The 17,229-nt window shown below is 40.4% G+C and overlaps 1 pseudogene; it reads left to right on the top strand.

Moving 5' to 3' along the window:
• The first annotated feature begins 253 nt into the window (after positions 1-253).
• LOC133229858 (large ribosomal subunit protein uL16-like) lies at positions 254-859 on the top strand (annotated as a pseudogene).
• Positions 860-17,229: the final 16,370 nt, after the last annotated feature.

Below are 17,229 nucleotides of genomic sequence, written 5' to 3'. Positions count from 1 at the left end.
ATCATAAATCATCTATTTTCTTCAGGTCAACTTAATTTTATAAATGATGGAAACATGCAAATTTAATTTTAGCATACTCAAGTCATTTCATTTTAGCATATTCAACGCTAAAATGAAATTTAGCAAATTTCTTTTTTTTCTGCATGAAAATTTAAAATTTTTATGCGTCAAAGACACTGTTGACAGAGGAAAAAGGCAATCCATGGAATGGGAAAAAAATTTGAAATCACATATCTGGTAAGAAATTAATATCCAGCTCTTTCCCTTTGGCACGCCATTGAAGATCCAGGTGTTGCCATGTGCCGCCACCCTGCCCGGTGTTACCGGTATTGTAAGAACAAGCCATACCCAAAGCCGCGCTTCTGCCGAGGTGTCCCTGATGCTGAGATTCGCATCTTCGACTTGGGGCGTAAGAAGGCCAAAGTGGATGAGTTCCCACTCTGTGGCCACATGGTGTCAGATGAGTATGAGCAGCTCTCCTCTGAAGCCCTGGAGGCTGCCTGTATTTATGCCAACAAGTACATGGTGAAAAGCTGTGGCAAAGATGGTTTTCACATCCGAGTACGTCTCCACCCCTTCCATGTCATCCACATCAACAAGATGATGTCTTGCGCTGGAGCTGATAGACTCCAGACAGGTATGCGCGGTGCCTTTGGAAAGCCCCAGGGCACAGTGGCCAGGGTCCACATTGGCCAGGTCATAATGTCCATCCCCACCAACTGCAGAACAAGGAACATGTGATTGAAGCCTTCCGCCGGGCCAAGCTCAAGTTCCCTGGCCGCCAGAAGATCCACATCTCTAAGAAGTGGGGATTTACCAAGTTCAACGCGGATGAATTTGAGAACATGGTGGCAGAAAAGCAGCTCATGCCAGACGGCTGTGGGGTCAAATACATCCCTAATCGTGGTCCCCTCGACAAATGGCCGGGCCCTGCACTCATGAGCATCAGTGCTGTCCCCTCTTTAATTATGCTCACCAATAAATGTTATTTCCTGTCCAAAAAAAAAAAAAAAAATTAATATCCAGAACACATAGAAGCTTTTAAATCTCAGTTCAACTATCTTAAAATATCCATAGTTAAGATTAATATATCGAGTGTTGGATTAATACATAGGCACTATTGAAACAGTCCCTGTAAGTCCTTGTTTGTCTACTGTAATTATAAAATCAACTGTGTTTCTTTTATAATCTTGCTTCCTTTGACTTTTGCCATAAATGCAATCATATTTTTCTGCCTTCTTTTTTCCCTCTCCCTAGGCCCTCCATGAAAAGCACATTTTATCTGACTTAGTGGAAGGCACAGTTCTGACATCCTTTTCAGTTCAGTTCAGTCGCTCAGTTGTGTCCGACTCTTTGCGACCCCATGAATCACAGCACGCCAGGCCTCCCTGTCCATCACTAACTCTTGGAGTTCACTCAAACTCACGTCCATTGAGTTGATGATGTCATCCAGCCATCTCATCCTCTGTCGACCCTTTCTCCTCCTGCCCCCAATCCCTCCCAGCCTCAGCGTCTTTTCCAATGAGCCAACTCTTCGCATGAGGTGGCCAAAGTATTGGAGTTTCAGCTTTAGCATCGGTCCTTCCAAAGAACACCCAGGACTGATCTCCTTTAGAATGGACTGGTTGGATCTCCTTGCAGTCCATGGGATTCTCAAGAGTCTTCTCCAACACCACAGTTCAAAAGCATCAATTCTTCGGTGCTCAGCTTTCTTAACAGTCCAACTCTCACATCCATACATGACTACTGGAAAAACCATAGCCTTGACTAGACGGACCTTTGTTGGCAAAGTAATGTCTCTGCTTTTCAATATGCTATCTAGGTTGGTCATAACTTTCCTTCCAAGGAGTAAGCGTCTTTTAATTTCATGGCTGCAATCACCATCTGCAGTGATTTTGGAGCCCCCCAAAAAGTCTGACACTGTTTCCACTGTTTCCCCATCTATTTGCCATGAAGTGATGGGACCAGATGCCACGATCTTCATTTTCTGAATGTTGAGCTTAAGGCCAACTTTTTCACTCTCCACTTTCACTTTCATCAAGAGGCTTTTTAGTTCCTCTTCACTTTCTGCCATAAGGGTGGTGTCATCTGCATATCTGAGGTTATTGATATTTCTCCCGGCAATCTTGATTCCAGCTTGTGCTTCTTCCAGCCCAGCGTTTCTCATGATGTACTCTGCATAGAAGTTAAATAAACAGGGTGACACTATACAGCCTTGACGTACCCCTTTTCCTATTTGGAACCAGTCTGTTGTTCCATGTCCAGTTCTTTTACCCTGGCTTTATTCTGTGGTGGAATAAATATGCTCAAGGTCACAGGCATGTGTCCCCTACAAAGAAAGAAAAAAGATGTCTAAGTTCTCACCCCCAACACCTATAAATTTGACCTTATTTGGAAATAGGGTCTTTGCAGATATAATGAAGTTAAGATGAGGTCATTAGTTTGGACTCTAATCCAATATGACGAGTGTTCTTATAAGAAGCTGTCTCTATGGAGACAGAGGGAAAATGGCCACGTGAAAATGGCGGCAGAGATTGAGTTACACAGCCACAAGCCAAGGAACACCAGGGCTACTAGAAGGTGGAAGAGACAAGGAAGAATCCTCCCTAATAAGCTTAGGAGGGAGCACAGCCCTGACAACAACTTGATTTCAGACTTCTTGCCTCCAGCGCTGTGAGAGAACACATCATCTTTGTGTTAAGCCACCACGTTTGTGCTGCTTTGTTATGGTAGTGTTAGAAAATGGATACAGGCATGAATAGTGGCCAGTTCTTTTACAGCAAGACTGTTCAGGGCTGCTGCCCACTCTTTTCTCCTTCAAGTGGAGCAAACTCTTTTTCCCTGATGGTTGATCTGCCTGTGACTGATTGGTTGTTTATTTCAAGGAAAAACATCCTTGGGTGCAGACCTTTATCTCCAATCTAGCCATGTGTTAGTTGCTCACTCATGTCCAACACTTTGAGACCCCAGGGACTATAGCCCTCCAGTCTCCTCTGTCCATGGAATTCTCCAGGCAAGAATATTGGAGTGGGTTGTCATTCCTTTCTCCAGGGGATCTTCCCAACCCAGGGACTGAACCCAGGTCTCCTGCATTGCAGGTATATTCTTTACTGTCTGAGCCACCAGGGATTCCAGTCTAGCCACGCCATCATTAAAGCTGATATTTTGATCTCCTATACCTGTTCCTCTGGCAATCTGCACAGGTAGTACATACACCTGAAAGTCTAAACAAAGATAAGTGATAACTGGTATTTTGGTGACCAAAATAAAACCTGAATATGCCCAACACCTTGCTTTGGCTGTGGTGGCCAGTGTCTGAATGAGCAGGTACAATATAGCTTAGGTTTCAGAAGGCTTGACTTCAGGGCTCTAGTGATCTAGTGCTGTTGATCCAAGAAGGCGTGTTGTGGTCACATCTGATATCACACGTATTTGACCACTGAAAGGGGAAATTTTTAATTCTAGTTAAGTCTTCTAATTAACATTTTGTACAGGTTTTTGGGGGCACTGGTGGAGAGAATGATTTGTTTCCCTTTATCTTTACATTTTTCCAGCTAAGATTTTAAATGGCAAAGGCAGGTAAGTTTCCCATGGACCTCAGAGAATGAGTACATGAGGGTTGAACCTCCTATTTAGTATTATCATGAGATGGTAGCACTTAGTGGGCTGCCCCAAATCTATTCCTTCCTGTCCTACTTTGAATTACTTTGAGGAATGAGGAAGATGTGGAAGGGTGAATCTCGTGAATTCATGAGAGCATCAAGACGAATGAAAGTCCTTATTACACACCAGATACATAATTTTCTTGGGCAGAGGAAAAAAAAACCTCAATGTTTATTATTAGAGACTTGAAGGTTGGAAGGAAATTTGAAAGGCTTTTCCCTGGAACACCACTTTTAGAAAAACTGAACCAGGAAAGTTGGGTGAATGAGACTGATGTATGTAACATGAGTTCATCTTAACTTTGATTTTTTTTTTTTTTGCTGCACTACTTGGCATGTGAAATCTTAGTTCCCCAACCAGGGATCAAATCCACACCCCCTGCATTGGAAGCACGGAGTCTTAACCTCTGGATCAGGGAAGTCTCAAACACGCTTCCATCTTACTGTCAAAACATGAGCAGAAGGAGAGAGGAAGTAAAGGAGGGCATATGGATTTCAGAGGGCAGGTGAGAGATTTTTTTATTAGAAACGTTAGAATCTTAATGATCAGTAAAAAGGAGGTAAGTGCGGACCTAACTGTTTATAAAGCTGGGACCAGAAAACTCAGTGATGAGGTTGAAGGTGGTGAGGAGGACACGGAAGAGACATAGGGGGGCCTTCAGTGTGACAGAGACATGAGGTCAGACCAGCACACCAGGTACTGGTCCATGGCCTGTTAGGAACCGGGCTGCACTCATGAGGTAAGTGACAGGAAAGTGAGTGAAGCTTCATCTGTATTCTAAGATGGAAGAGGACAGGCTCTGAGCTCTACTGTCACAGGCTCCAGCAACAGACAGATGCCCAAGGTTGAGGGCAAGAACCGAGCACTAGGCTCAGTGCTGAGGCTGTTGGGGCCAGCCACTCTGCTGCAAGGCCCAGAGGCTCACAGAGGCCACCATTTGGATTCAAGGACTCCACCCCTTCCATTCTGACACAAGGTTCTGTGCCTCTACCATGTGTATCCAGAAGAGGGACTGGGTCTGGGAAACCAAGCATTTATCTCATTTATATTACTTTAAACTAGGTTAGAAGAAGGCAATGGCACCCCACTCCAGTACTCTTGCCTGGAAAATCCCATGGACGGAGGAGCCTGGTGGGCTGCAGTCCATAGGGTCGCTAAGAGTTGGGCACGACTGAGTGACTTCACTTTCACTTTTCACTTTCATGCATTGGAGGAGGAAATGGCAACCCACTCCAGTGTTCTTGCCTGGAGAATCCCAGGGTCGAGGGAGCCTGGTGGGCTGCCGTCTATGGGGTCACACAGAGTCGGACATGACTGAAGCAACTTAGCAGCAGCAGCAGGAAAAGGAAATGACAACCCACTCCAATATTCTTGCCTGGAGAATCCAATGGACAGAGAAGCCTCGCGGGCTATAGTCTATGGGGTTGCAAGAGTTGGATACAACTGAGCGACTAAGCACACACGAAATCTAGGTAAATCAACTGGACTGACATATAGTTTTTTTTTCCCTTGCTACCCATCAGATTTCCTAAAGGAAATCAACCCTGAATATTCACTAGAAGGACTGATGCTGAAATTGAAGCCCCATTACTTTGGCCACTTGATATGAAGAGCAAACTCATTGGAGAAGTCCCTGGTGTTGGGAAAGATTGAGGGCAGGAGGAGAAGGGAACGACAGAGGATGAGATGGTTGGATAGCATCACTGACTCAATGAATATGAACTTGAGCAAACTCTGGGAGATAGTAGAGGATAGGGAAGCCTGGTGTGCTGCAGTCCATGGGGTCGAAAAGAATCGAACATGACTTAGTGATTGAATAGGAACAACCCATCAAATAGAATGTTATAAATGATCAGATTATAAATCAGATTATATTTCTCAGAGAAAAATAGAGTACATTCTCTTCTTGAACATTTGGGCTGTGTAAGATAATTGAGTCCCCTGCCGTACATGTGAGCTAAATCACTTCAGTTGACCCTATGGACTGTGGCCCGCCAGGCTCCCCTGTCCATGGGCTTCTCCAGGCAAGAATACTGGAGTGGATTGCTATGTCCTCCTCCAGGGGATCTTCCCAACCCAGGGATTGAACCTGCATCTCTTTTGTCTCCTGCATTGGCAGGAGGGTTCTTTATCACTAGCACCACGTGGGAAGCCCTCCCTAGTGTACAGAGGTTTCATTATGCAAAAACTGGCTCTCAAGCATATGCTGTTTTTAACAGTCTCTAGTAAAAAGTGCAGAGAAGGTGATGGCACCCCATTCCAGTACTCTTGCCTGGAAAATCCCATGGATGAGGAGCCTGGTGGGCTGCCGTCTATGGGGTTGCACAGAGTCGGACATGACTGCAGTGACTTAGCAGCAGCAGCAGCTGTAAGGAGTGAGCCTTCTGCTTGCCTGATGGGTCCTATGCCATATCCTAATACCAGAACCTCTTCATGGCCACCCTTCAATACCTGGAATCTTCCAGAATGCTCCTTGCTTATTGGTACATTCCAGAAAAAAACAGGAAAGACAAGGTGTCAGGGACATATTGTTAGGCTGTCATCTACACCAAGTCATCCTTTTGTCCAGCCTTGGAAAGCTTTATAATGAGGCCCAGGGATGAGATGGACTCAGTAATGTGCTGTAGACCAGGGGTTCCCAACACCCGGGCCGTGGACCAGTACATGGACCGCACAGCAAGAGGTGAGTTACAGGCAAGCAAGTGAAGCTTCACCTGTATTTATAGCCACTCCTCATTGCTCACATTACCACCTGAGCTCCTCCTCCTTTCAGATCAGCTACAACATAATATATGCAATGTGCTTGAATCATCCTAAAACCACCCCTCCCACCGTCTGCGAAAAATCTGTCTTCCATCAAATCGGTTCTTGGTGTCAAAAATGTTGGGGACCACTGCTGTAAGTTCACGGACCTAACTCATGACCAGCTAGAAATGAGACCGAGGCTGTTGATTCCTTGTCCATTTATTCCTTCTTTCAGTAAATATGTCCTGGCTGGGCTAAGCACTGACATTACAATTGGGAAAGAGACATTGTAACACATTTTGCCCTCCTGGAGCTTATAGTCTAGGAGGTAAGGAGCAGCAAGAAAGGTGGAGAGGGGTGGTGAACTAAACTGATACTTTTCCACACCAAATCTGCTATAGAAGTTGAACCTGGGAGAATAGAGCTTGGCAAAATAAGGAAAGCGAAATAATGCATCTAAGTTGATGCTACAGGAGACTGGCGTGTTCTGAACATCTTTAGTGAGCAGATATCATGAGGATCAGAGAAAGAACACCGACAACCATCACCTTAACCAGTTATCTCTGTATCTTCCCTGGTGGTTCAGTGGTAAAGAATCCACTCGCCAGGCAGGAAACACGGGTTCAATCCCTGGCTCAGGAAGATCCCCTAGAGAAGGAAATGTCAACCCACTGCAGTAATCCTGCCTGGGGAATCCCATGGAGGGGAGCCTGGCAGGCTATAGTCCATGGGGTCGCAACAAGTCGGACACAGCTGAGCGACCAGATAGCAAACAGCTGACTTAATAGGAGAGTTTCTTAAAGAGCTACTTTATAGTAATAAGAGTAAATTGAGGAGAGTGGCATGGAATCACAGAAACGTTTGCTGCATTTGAAAAACAAGGATTTTTCTGTTACTGGTTGGTGATGTCCTCTTTCAAAACTAAGGAAAAATCACGTTCCTACACATCAGGGAAATGAAGCTCGAGTATATTCAATATTCATGCAGGAAATGAGCACAGCATGTGGAACCCAAACTTGCCTTTGTCTTATTTTCCCGTCATTTGCTATTTTCCATACTTGGCCACCCAGTCTCTGTGACTTTGAGGCCCACCCAGGGGATCTTGGTTTCAGCAAGGGAAGGATGAAACTGCAGTTAGGCGTAAACATGAAAATTTGTGTTAAATGTGTTGAAGCACAGCTAATGAGATTCCAGGCATTTCTCTGTAATATGCAGTGGAATTTGTAACAGTATGCTTGTAAAAAACTCTGCTACTGGGACTACTGGGCTTTCATTATAAATAAAAAATAAAATTAATTATGAAGATACTTACTGTGAAGAAATGTGGTAATGACACAGGTTATGTTCTCTAGAAGAAATGAGAGAGCTTTGATTTCTGGTCATCTGAATGCAGTTTTCCAACTTGGTCTACAGAGCAAGGAAAAAAATTAGCATCCCAATTTGTGCTAAAGTCTAGTGGTGCCCTCTTCTTCAAGGTATTCATATTTTGAGTGCAAGAGCAGTCACATGTTGTTTACAGAGATAAATATTTTGTATCTGACTAATAATTGTTTCATTCAAATATATTACTCCCTTAATTTTTAAATTTTTTAAAAAATATATAACTTATTAATGTACTTGGTATGGCTCAGTGGTAAAGAACCCACCTGCCAACGCAGGAGACATGGATTTGATCCCTAGGTTGAGAAGATCCCCTGGGGAAGGAAATGACAACCCACTCCAGTATTCTTGCCTGGCAAATCGCACGGAGAGTGGAGCCTGGAGGGCTATGGTCCACGGGCTTGCAAAAGAGTTGGACACAACTTAGCAACAGAGCGCACAACGATGGTGAGACTAACTCAGGCATAATAATTACAAATGTCATCGTTTATTTAGCTCTTCACTGACAGTATCCTCTGTGTCTGTGAAAATCTTCATGTATGTCTGCGGGCCAGTGTGTTTAATAGTAATGATCTATTTGACTCCCCAAAATGTACTGTTTTTCTGGACAACTACATATAAAAGAGTAAAATCAGATCATTTTCTCATGCCATATACAAAACGGACTGAATGGAATGTAAGACCTGAGACTATAAAACTCCCGGAAAAAAGAAATATAGTCAGAACACTCTTTGATATAAATTATAGCAATTTTTTTTATCAGTCTCCTCTGGTAAAATAACAAAAGCAAAAATAAGCAAATGGGGCCTAATTAAGCTTAAAAGGTTTGCACAGCCAAAGAAATCATTGACAGAATGAAAAGACAACCAACTGAATGGGAGAAAATATTTGCAAATGATATGACTGATAAAGAGTTAATATCCAAAATATGTAAAAAGCTCATATAATTCAATACCAAAAAACAAGCAACTTAACTGAAAAACGGGAAAAGGATCTGAACACATATTTTTCCAAAGAAGATACACAAATGGCCAACAGGCACAAGAAAAGATGTTCACCATTTCTAATTATAAATCCAAACCTCGAGGAGATATCATCTCACCTCCATAGAGTGTTGGAATGTAAACTAGTATAGCCACTATGGAAAATAGTACAGAGGCTCCTCAAAAAACTAAAAGCAGAACTATGATGCACGTGTGCTCAGTCACTCAGTCGTGTCCAGCTCTTTGTGACCCTATAAACTATAGCCCATTAAGCTCCTCAGTCCATGGGATTCTCCAGTCAATCATACTGGAGTGGGTTGCCATTGCCTTCTCCAGGGAATCTTTCTGACCCAAGGATTGAACCTGAGTGTCCTGCCTCTCCTGAACTTACAGGCAGATTCTTTACCACTAAGTCACCTGAAAAGCCCTACTATGTCATCCAGCAATTCCACTCTTAAGTATATATATCTGAAGAAAGCAAAAACATTAAATCAAAAAGATACATGCACCCAATGTTCATAGCAGCATTATTTCCCATAGCCAAGATATGGAAGCTACCTAAGTTCCCATCAACAGATGAATACATGAAGAAGACATAGTGTATAGATACAATGGAATATTACTCAGCCATAAAAAGGAAAGAAATCATGTCATTTGCTGCGACATGGATGAACTACAGACATCATACTGAATGAAGGAAGTCAGATGGAGAAAGACAAATAGCACATGATATCGCTTCGATGTGCAATCTAAAGAAACGGCACAGATGAACCTATTTACAAAGCAGAAATTGAGTCACAGATGTGGAAAACAAGTTTACGGCTACCAAGGGAGAAAGAGGGGGAGGGATAAATTTGGAGATCGAGACTGGCATACACATGCTACTATATATAAAACAGATAAATAAAAGGACCTACTGTATACCACAAGGGGCTCTACTCAATACTCTGTAATTATCTATATGGGAAAATAATCTAAAAAAAAGTGTGGATGAATTTATATGTATAACTGACTCAGTTTGCTGTACATCAGAAACTAACACAGCATTGTGAATCAACTATACTCCAATAAAAATTAATTTAAAAGTTAAATAAAAAAATAACTACAATTAACATGCTGAAGGCTCCAATGTATTCATATACTCATTCATTTATTCATTCATCTACTTTATCAGTGTCATACTATGTATTGTATTTTAAATAGTTTTTTTTTTCAGGTAATGCCATGTTTACCTCTAAATTGTATTAACATATAGCAAAAAAGTAAAAAAAAAAAAATTGTGTGTATATCTGTGCTTATGCTTCCAGGTGAATTTCGAATAATGTTGTTAAGTTCCCATCCTTCACCCCCATTCTAACAATCAAAAATTCCTAATAAAAGTTATATAGTTTAATCAGAAAAGAGTTGACATCCTTAGAATATTGGAACTTCCTAAACAGGAAGACCCATTCATCACACAAAGTATTTTGAGTCTGAGTAAAGTTCTAAAAAAATTTTTTTTAGATATGAGTCTTTATGATTTATGTATGATTTTATTTTAAAATACTAAAAGCATTTATTATTAAAAGAAGATCTATTATTAGGTAATATTAATTTTGCTTTATTTGTTTTGTATTGATCCTATTGTCAAGAATCATAATTTTGTTTCTTCCTTTCATATTATATACCTTATTTCATTACAAGGCTAATTGTATCAGCTTGCTCTTCCATAGACAGTTTAATAATAGAACGGATACACCCAATGTTTCAGTGTTAGATACTCCCTTACACTCAACTCTTAAAACCAAGACACACTCCCGCTTTGAGTTTCAGATGTTATTCTGTTATAGTAGTTTTACATGTTTCCTTCTCCTTTGTCTTTTATCTGATATTTTTATAATGTAGGATTATTTGCCGTAGAAAGAGTGGGCTATTTTTCCTCGTACTTGCTCTGTACCTTACTATGTGATGACCTAGTAGCTTTCTCAGACTTTCAGATGGAGGGCAGGCTCTTTAAGCAGGACCTTATTTCTGGAAGGTTTTCATTGACAGCTTTTGTGTCCCTTTTCCAGGTGGAAAAGAATCTGACTGCAGTGCAGGGGACATGGAGACGCAGGTTCATTCCCTGGGACAGGAAGATCCCCTGGAGGAGGAAATGGCACCCCACTGCAGTATTCTTGCCTGGACAATCCCATGGACAGAGGAGCCTGGAAATTTATAGTCCATGGGGTTGCAAAGAATTGGACACGACTGAACACACAAAATTATTATTAATTACTCTACTGTGGTAGTATCTTCTCTATCCTGCTATTTTTGATAATAATATTAAATATAAAACAAAATTTACTATACTCAGTACTGGTCCAAAGTCTTTTGCATTCCTGCCTCATCTACAGCAAATCTTGTCCAGTGTCAGCACAACTTGGCCTCTTAGAGCAATTCCCAGGGGTCCTATTGCCATCTGCTTATTCTCTCTCTGCTAAGTAGGGGCTCTACGACTCTGAATCTGGCCAGCAACGGTGTGAAAGGCGCAAAACCTCTTTGTCAAGCAGTCTTTCTTCATTTCCTAATCCCCGGGTTTAAGCCTCCATAGATGCTTCACAATCCAGATCTGTCTCCTCTATAATTAATGCCAATTCCTTCTAGATTCTGGTTTTAGGCTATCAATCAGAGTTTTTCGGTGAGTTGTCAGTGTGTCTTTAATGAGAAGCTGTGGGTGGCTATGCTGGGAACTTCTTGCCATTCATCATTTTGAACTTGTCTGATGTATGTTTACTCCTAAAGATACTTGTTTATATTTAACTTACACTGGTCGAATTTCATAGGTTATGTTTGGTCAAAACAAGTTGGTTGTGTTTCAAAATCCTGTACTCTGATCTTTATGAAAAGTTTGCAGAGTCATGCTGAGTCATTTACAAGTGACATTCTGGGAGTTAGTTAGTTACAAATAGTTTAAATAAAATCTCTGATTGGAATAAACGGTGGGTACAGAGGATAAAGCAATCATGGTTACAGAAGAAGGAGCTAGTTCACAAAGGGCTCCCAGTTACCAAGCTATTTTTCTCCTTTATACTGCTTATCACTATTGTGTTTAAATTATTGTGTAATTAATTGTTGAATGTCCTCCTGCTCCTTTTAATTCAAATTTGATGAGAATTGTCACTTTGACTGCTGCATCACCAGAACCAAGCATAGGGCTTGGCACATGGTAAATGCTCAAAAATAAATACCAGATGAATGAATAGGGTTACCACTGTCCCAATTCACTCCTGTGCCCCACCCGAAAGGCATTCCTGCCTCAGAAGAAGCAATAATGTTTAGTAGAAACTAATCCTTTTGACAAATTCTAAACCAAATGAATGAGTCATGGCTGACAATTCTGTAATACTGCAAAGAAATGCATTTTGGAGCTTGAACCCTGGGATGAAAGTGCTAAGCTTAAGACAGAGGTGACCAAGGGGAATACTCACAAGAAATTTTATGTTTCTTTAAAAAAGTAAAATCCCAACTCCTCCACAAACAGGAATAAAAAATGAATCTACCCTCAAAAATGTTTGTAAAGTTGGTTTAAAACTTAAATATAGCTAAAAAACAATAGTATTAACCTCCCATATATGTTTACACATCTTTTGCACACACAGATTTTTGGACAGTGATTGTCAGAGATATAAAGTGATTGCATGATCTTTCCAAACATTCTCAAATCATGGTCTAATGTCTTAAATCATAAGTACCTCCAGTCGCTAAAGTCAACGTCTCCATTTGGCTTGATGTATGTTTAGTCTATTTCTTCTTGGCAAAAATGTTTTAGCGTAAGTGTCCGAGCATAAAGCTGACAAAATGTTTTCTTTCCTACCCATTTGTGTGGTCTTGTTTAATAAAAATTATGTTAAAAAACTAAGTAGGAGTTGTTCAAAGGAAAAATATATATCTATATAAGCAGTTTACTTGGTATTAAGTATAATCCATGAAAGACGGGTGAGTTCTAAGTGAGAAAAAGTAAGAGAACATTTCTTTTTATCATTCTCTGTTTTAGCTATTTAATTACATTTGCCTCATTTCATTAGAGGAAGTGAAAAATCTCTCAATTAAATGGAAATAATTTTAATTTTTGTGAGTACTTTAATTTATAATGCCTTATCACTTGTGCTCTCATCATTTCATAATACATAGCATGGGTTTGTTTCCACTTTGGTCTTTTTTTGAAATTTTGAACTAGAAATTTTTCATTTCTATAACATGATTCTTACAATACTAATGTATCGGTACTTGGGCTGAAAAATAATCTTATTTCAGAAAATATGTGTTGAAATTTTCTTGTGTTTATATGTTGCTGGAGCATTCTAAAGACCTTACCACATAAATGACAAAGGACAAGATATAGCTGCTTGCAACAATCATATGTCCCACAAAACAGCTTGTGACAAAGGACTAGAGTGGACTGTTGCTATTAAAATGTTGAGGACTATCCCAGGGGCTTCCCCAGTGGCTCAGCAAGTAAAGAATTCACCTCTAATGCAGGAGATGCAGGAGATAGGGACTTGATCCCTTGGTCAGGAAGATCTCCTGGAAGAGGAAATGGCAACCCACTCCAGTATTCTTGCCTGAAAAATCCCATGGACAGAGGAGCCTGGCAGTCTACGGTCCAAAGGGTCGCAAAGAATCAGACATGACTGAGCTATTAAGCACATACACACACATCCCAGAGGATTAGAAGAGATTGAGAATGCTTTATATTTTAAGCCTAATATGCATCCAGAAAAGTAGATTTAAATAAAACAAATACATGGGAGGTGTTATGGTGGTGGATGGAGGTTGCCCTTTTTTATTTTCTTTTTCTTCATAACTTAGATGTCTTTAAACTCTTTGCTTGGAGTACCTATGAAAATAAAACTGCTAGGGAGGATGGGTAGAAGGCTTCTTTTTAATGGCGATGAATTTGGTTTTGTTCAGGTTGATTTGGATATTGTGCAAATAGGCATGTCCTTAGGTAGCTGGGGATTCAGGCCAGAATTACCCAAGAAAACAAAATGGAGGCAGAGATCTGAGCCATTAGCATAGAAGAAATGCTTAAAATAATGAGAAACTATAATAATAACACCTGATGCTTTAGATAAAGGGCCAAAAACAGCTTTGGAAAATTTCTCAGTAGTGGCTGGAGGAAGGACAAAAAGTAGAAATCAGCAGTGTGTGCGTGCTCAGTTGCTCGGTTGTGTCCGACTCTTAACAATCTTATGGACTGTGAGACTGTGACCGCCAGACTCCTTTGTCCGTGGGATTTTCCAGGCAAGAATACTGGAGTGGGTTGCTATTTCTTCCTCCAGAGAGTCCTCCCAGCCCAGGGATCGAACCTGTGTCTTCTGCATTGGTAGGCCACCAGAGAAACCCCAGAAATGAGCAGTAGCACACAGGAAAAAGAAGTGGTAGTCAAATAGAGTCCTTGAAAAAGATGGGTGTTCACTGCCCCATTGTGCTTAAAAGTCAAGTCTAAACATTGTGAAAAAAAATCTTTTATTTGCCAAAAGAGAGTAATCAGTTGTTTTTTTTTTTTAATTTATTTTTTTTGTGGGAGATGGACGGCCACATATGAGTGGAAGATTATAAACAGAGAGTGGATTTCAGGGCATTGGAGAGTGAACTAGGCGGGCAAAAATGAATACATGATTGAATGGATGGACGCATGACTGTAATTAAGGAAAACAGAAGAGTTAAGAAAGACATTTGCAAAATGAGTCAGCATGTGAGATATACAATGTGTAGAGATTCCTCAGAGGAAATAGAGCTTTAGAAGATGGCTGGGAATAATAGAATGAGTATCCTGAGCTGGACAGAAATGGGAGTTCAGGAGATGGGTGAAGAGCTCTTTACCTTAGAAAGGGATATCCTTTAAAAAAAAAAAAAACACATTGGGAACAGGATGGATAAGGGAGGTAAAGGCTGGTGACCTTGTTTTTTTGCAAGAAAGTAAGGGCAAGAATGGAAATTCAGGAGTGAGAGAAATGGAAATATTTATACAATAAAGTCTCATATATCAGTCCTACATTTAATTTATGTGTTGCCAAATATGCTTTGAAAAAAAGACAAGGTAGTAATGTCTTCAGTTTCATATGGATAAAATTATTGAATCTGTTCTTCATACACAACTTGCAAAGCAGGAGAGCTGCCCGCTGATGGTTGTGAACACAATGGCAGGAACTAGAGGAGTTACCCTGGACTGTATTGAGGATGGCAGAACAACAAGGCAGATGAATCCTGGCTTTCAAAAGAGGTTACTGCATCAGCCAAGACTTTTACATGAGAAAGAAAAAAAGAAAAACCACGCATCTTATTTAAGCCATTATTATTTTGGGCCTTTCCATTACAGCATCCAAATCAGTTCTCTAATATTCTAGGAATACACACTTCTTAGGATACTTCCTGATGTTAAACTCATGTAATCAGTCTTTGCTGGCCAATCGGTTGGAAAATACGTGAATTCTTCTGAAACTATGCTTATTCACCTGGACTATTTGTGCCTCCATGGGTAGGTTGGTGGCATGTCAGAGTTCAATAACGCTTAAGATCAGTATGACATATCTTTTCCAAGTACTGACTTTACTCAAAATTTAATAAATTTTAAAACTGTCCCAAGGATAATTAAATTAACTCATTTTAACATTTATATAGATGTCTATGAAAGAATAGTGCAAAAACTACCATGATATTTTAGGACAAACACAAAACTTAAAAGATAATAGTCGAGATGGGCTACTTTTTGATGTGTTACCCAACCTACCAATGGGCTTGTGTTCCAAATCCCTTTGTTTTTATGGTACTGTTGGGGAAATTTTTGAAAATAGTTTTCTTTGAGATATTCTCTCAATATCAGGAACTCTCAGGCTGAATCAAAGTGACTTTTCCTTATTTACATCAGGGTTTAATTTTGTTCCTTGTAGGCCATGATATCATTTATTAAATTGATGCTTTGATGTTTTAGAAATTGTAGAACAAACTTTTGTGATTTTTTCTTGACTTTATTCTTTTAGTTTTTTTGATATCCTTATTACCATTTTCAGCAGAGGTCTTATTTATTCCAGCTCAGTAGTTATACATGACTGAGTCTGGCTCGGACCATGGAGGCCAATTTATTGTTTTTGGCTGTCCTTTTCCAACTTTGTTATTCAAACCCTTTAGTGGCTGCATGAATTTGAGTGTCTGACGGAATTTGAGAGATTCCAAGCACATAACACAGAATGTTAGAATGCTACTCGGGTTCTATCCAGTGATCTAAGTTCTGGTATAAATTTCAAAACTGCAAATATAAATGGAATTTTTTTCTGATTGTAATCAGACTTTAGCCTAATTTCATCTTCCAGAATATTCAACCTAAGAGATAACATTGGGAATAAAAATCTGATAGAGTTGATTGTATCTAATAGTGTTTTGAAGAGGGACCTTTTAGGGTGGCTTTGGAATGTCAAATGGAGCTAATAGAGATATACATTTCTGAAAGTCAGATAGAATGCCTTTGCTCTACATCCTGACTAGATGGGGCTATTCATGAAGCAGATGCAGAAAAGGTTGGTGAACACTTTAGGACCATATTAATTATCAACAAAGGGTCCTTCCTCAGCCCAGTGACTACTGAAATTTAAATACCGAATATAGGAGGCAATCATCCTATACTTGTGGTTTCAGATCAACCTCAAAGTGCTAAACTTAAGCTGAACAGAATGGGGAGTATAAAGAATGAGAAACAAACAAACAAATGGAAGAGATGATACGTGAATGAAAAATACAAAGCCATCAGTGATTAACTACCAAAATGTGGAAATGGCACTTGGAACATGGTGGCCAATGGATCATGGTACTTGACAAAATCTGCTACAGCTGAAGAGAAGCCTGAAAAAATGGAGGAGTTATAAAAGGACCCTTTATACAACCACAGTTATTGTTTCAGCAACTCACTGACAAAAGTTGTCACTTGGAGAGGAGCACAGACTGAAGGCTTGAACATTAGTGGTGATCTGATATTGGTACATGTGTCCACTCTGCATAAAGAAGCTTGTGGAAGTCACCAGTCTGCTCTGGCTCTCCTTCTTATCACTCTAAGATGTTTCTTGATTATTCCTCTATGAGTACTTGGTCTGGAGCCATAGGAACCCATTTTTGCCTACTTAAGAAAAGCGATTTACTGGAAAGATTTGTGGTTGTTCACAGATCTAGAAGAACGCTGAAGGAACCATGGTTCCCTTTGGGAATCTAGGAAGTAGAAAAGGCAAGAATGTCACCCCTGGGGTGAAACCAATTCATGTGCCCTTGTCTTCAGGATCAACTTTCAGGCAGATAGATTCCCATCTGCCTACTTTGAGTCACGTGGAGGAGACGGGATGGACAGGGTAGTTTTCTTGACAGACTCTCTAAAGTGTATAGGTAAAGAAAGTAGAAAAGCAGAAATGGACTCTTCTGCCACCTTCCAGTGAATGCACAGCACTATTCT

This window comes from Bos javanicus, chromosome 2, assembly GCF_032452875.1.
Source record: "Bos javanicus breed banteng chromosome 2, ARS-OSU_banteng_1.0, whole genome shotgun sequence".
NCBI classification, from domain to species: domain Eukaryota; kingdom Metazoa; phylum Chordata; class Mammalia; order Artiodactyla; family Bovidae; genus Bos; species Bos javanicus.
The sequence above is the reverse complement of the archived record's forward strand: the minus strand, read 5'-3'. Positions and strand labels throughout refer to the sequence as shown.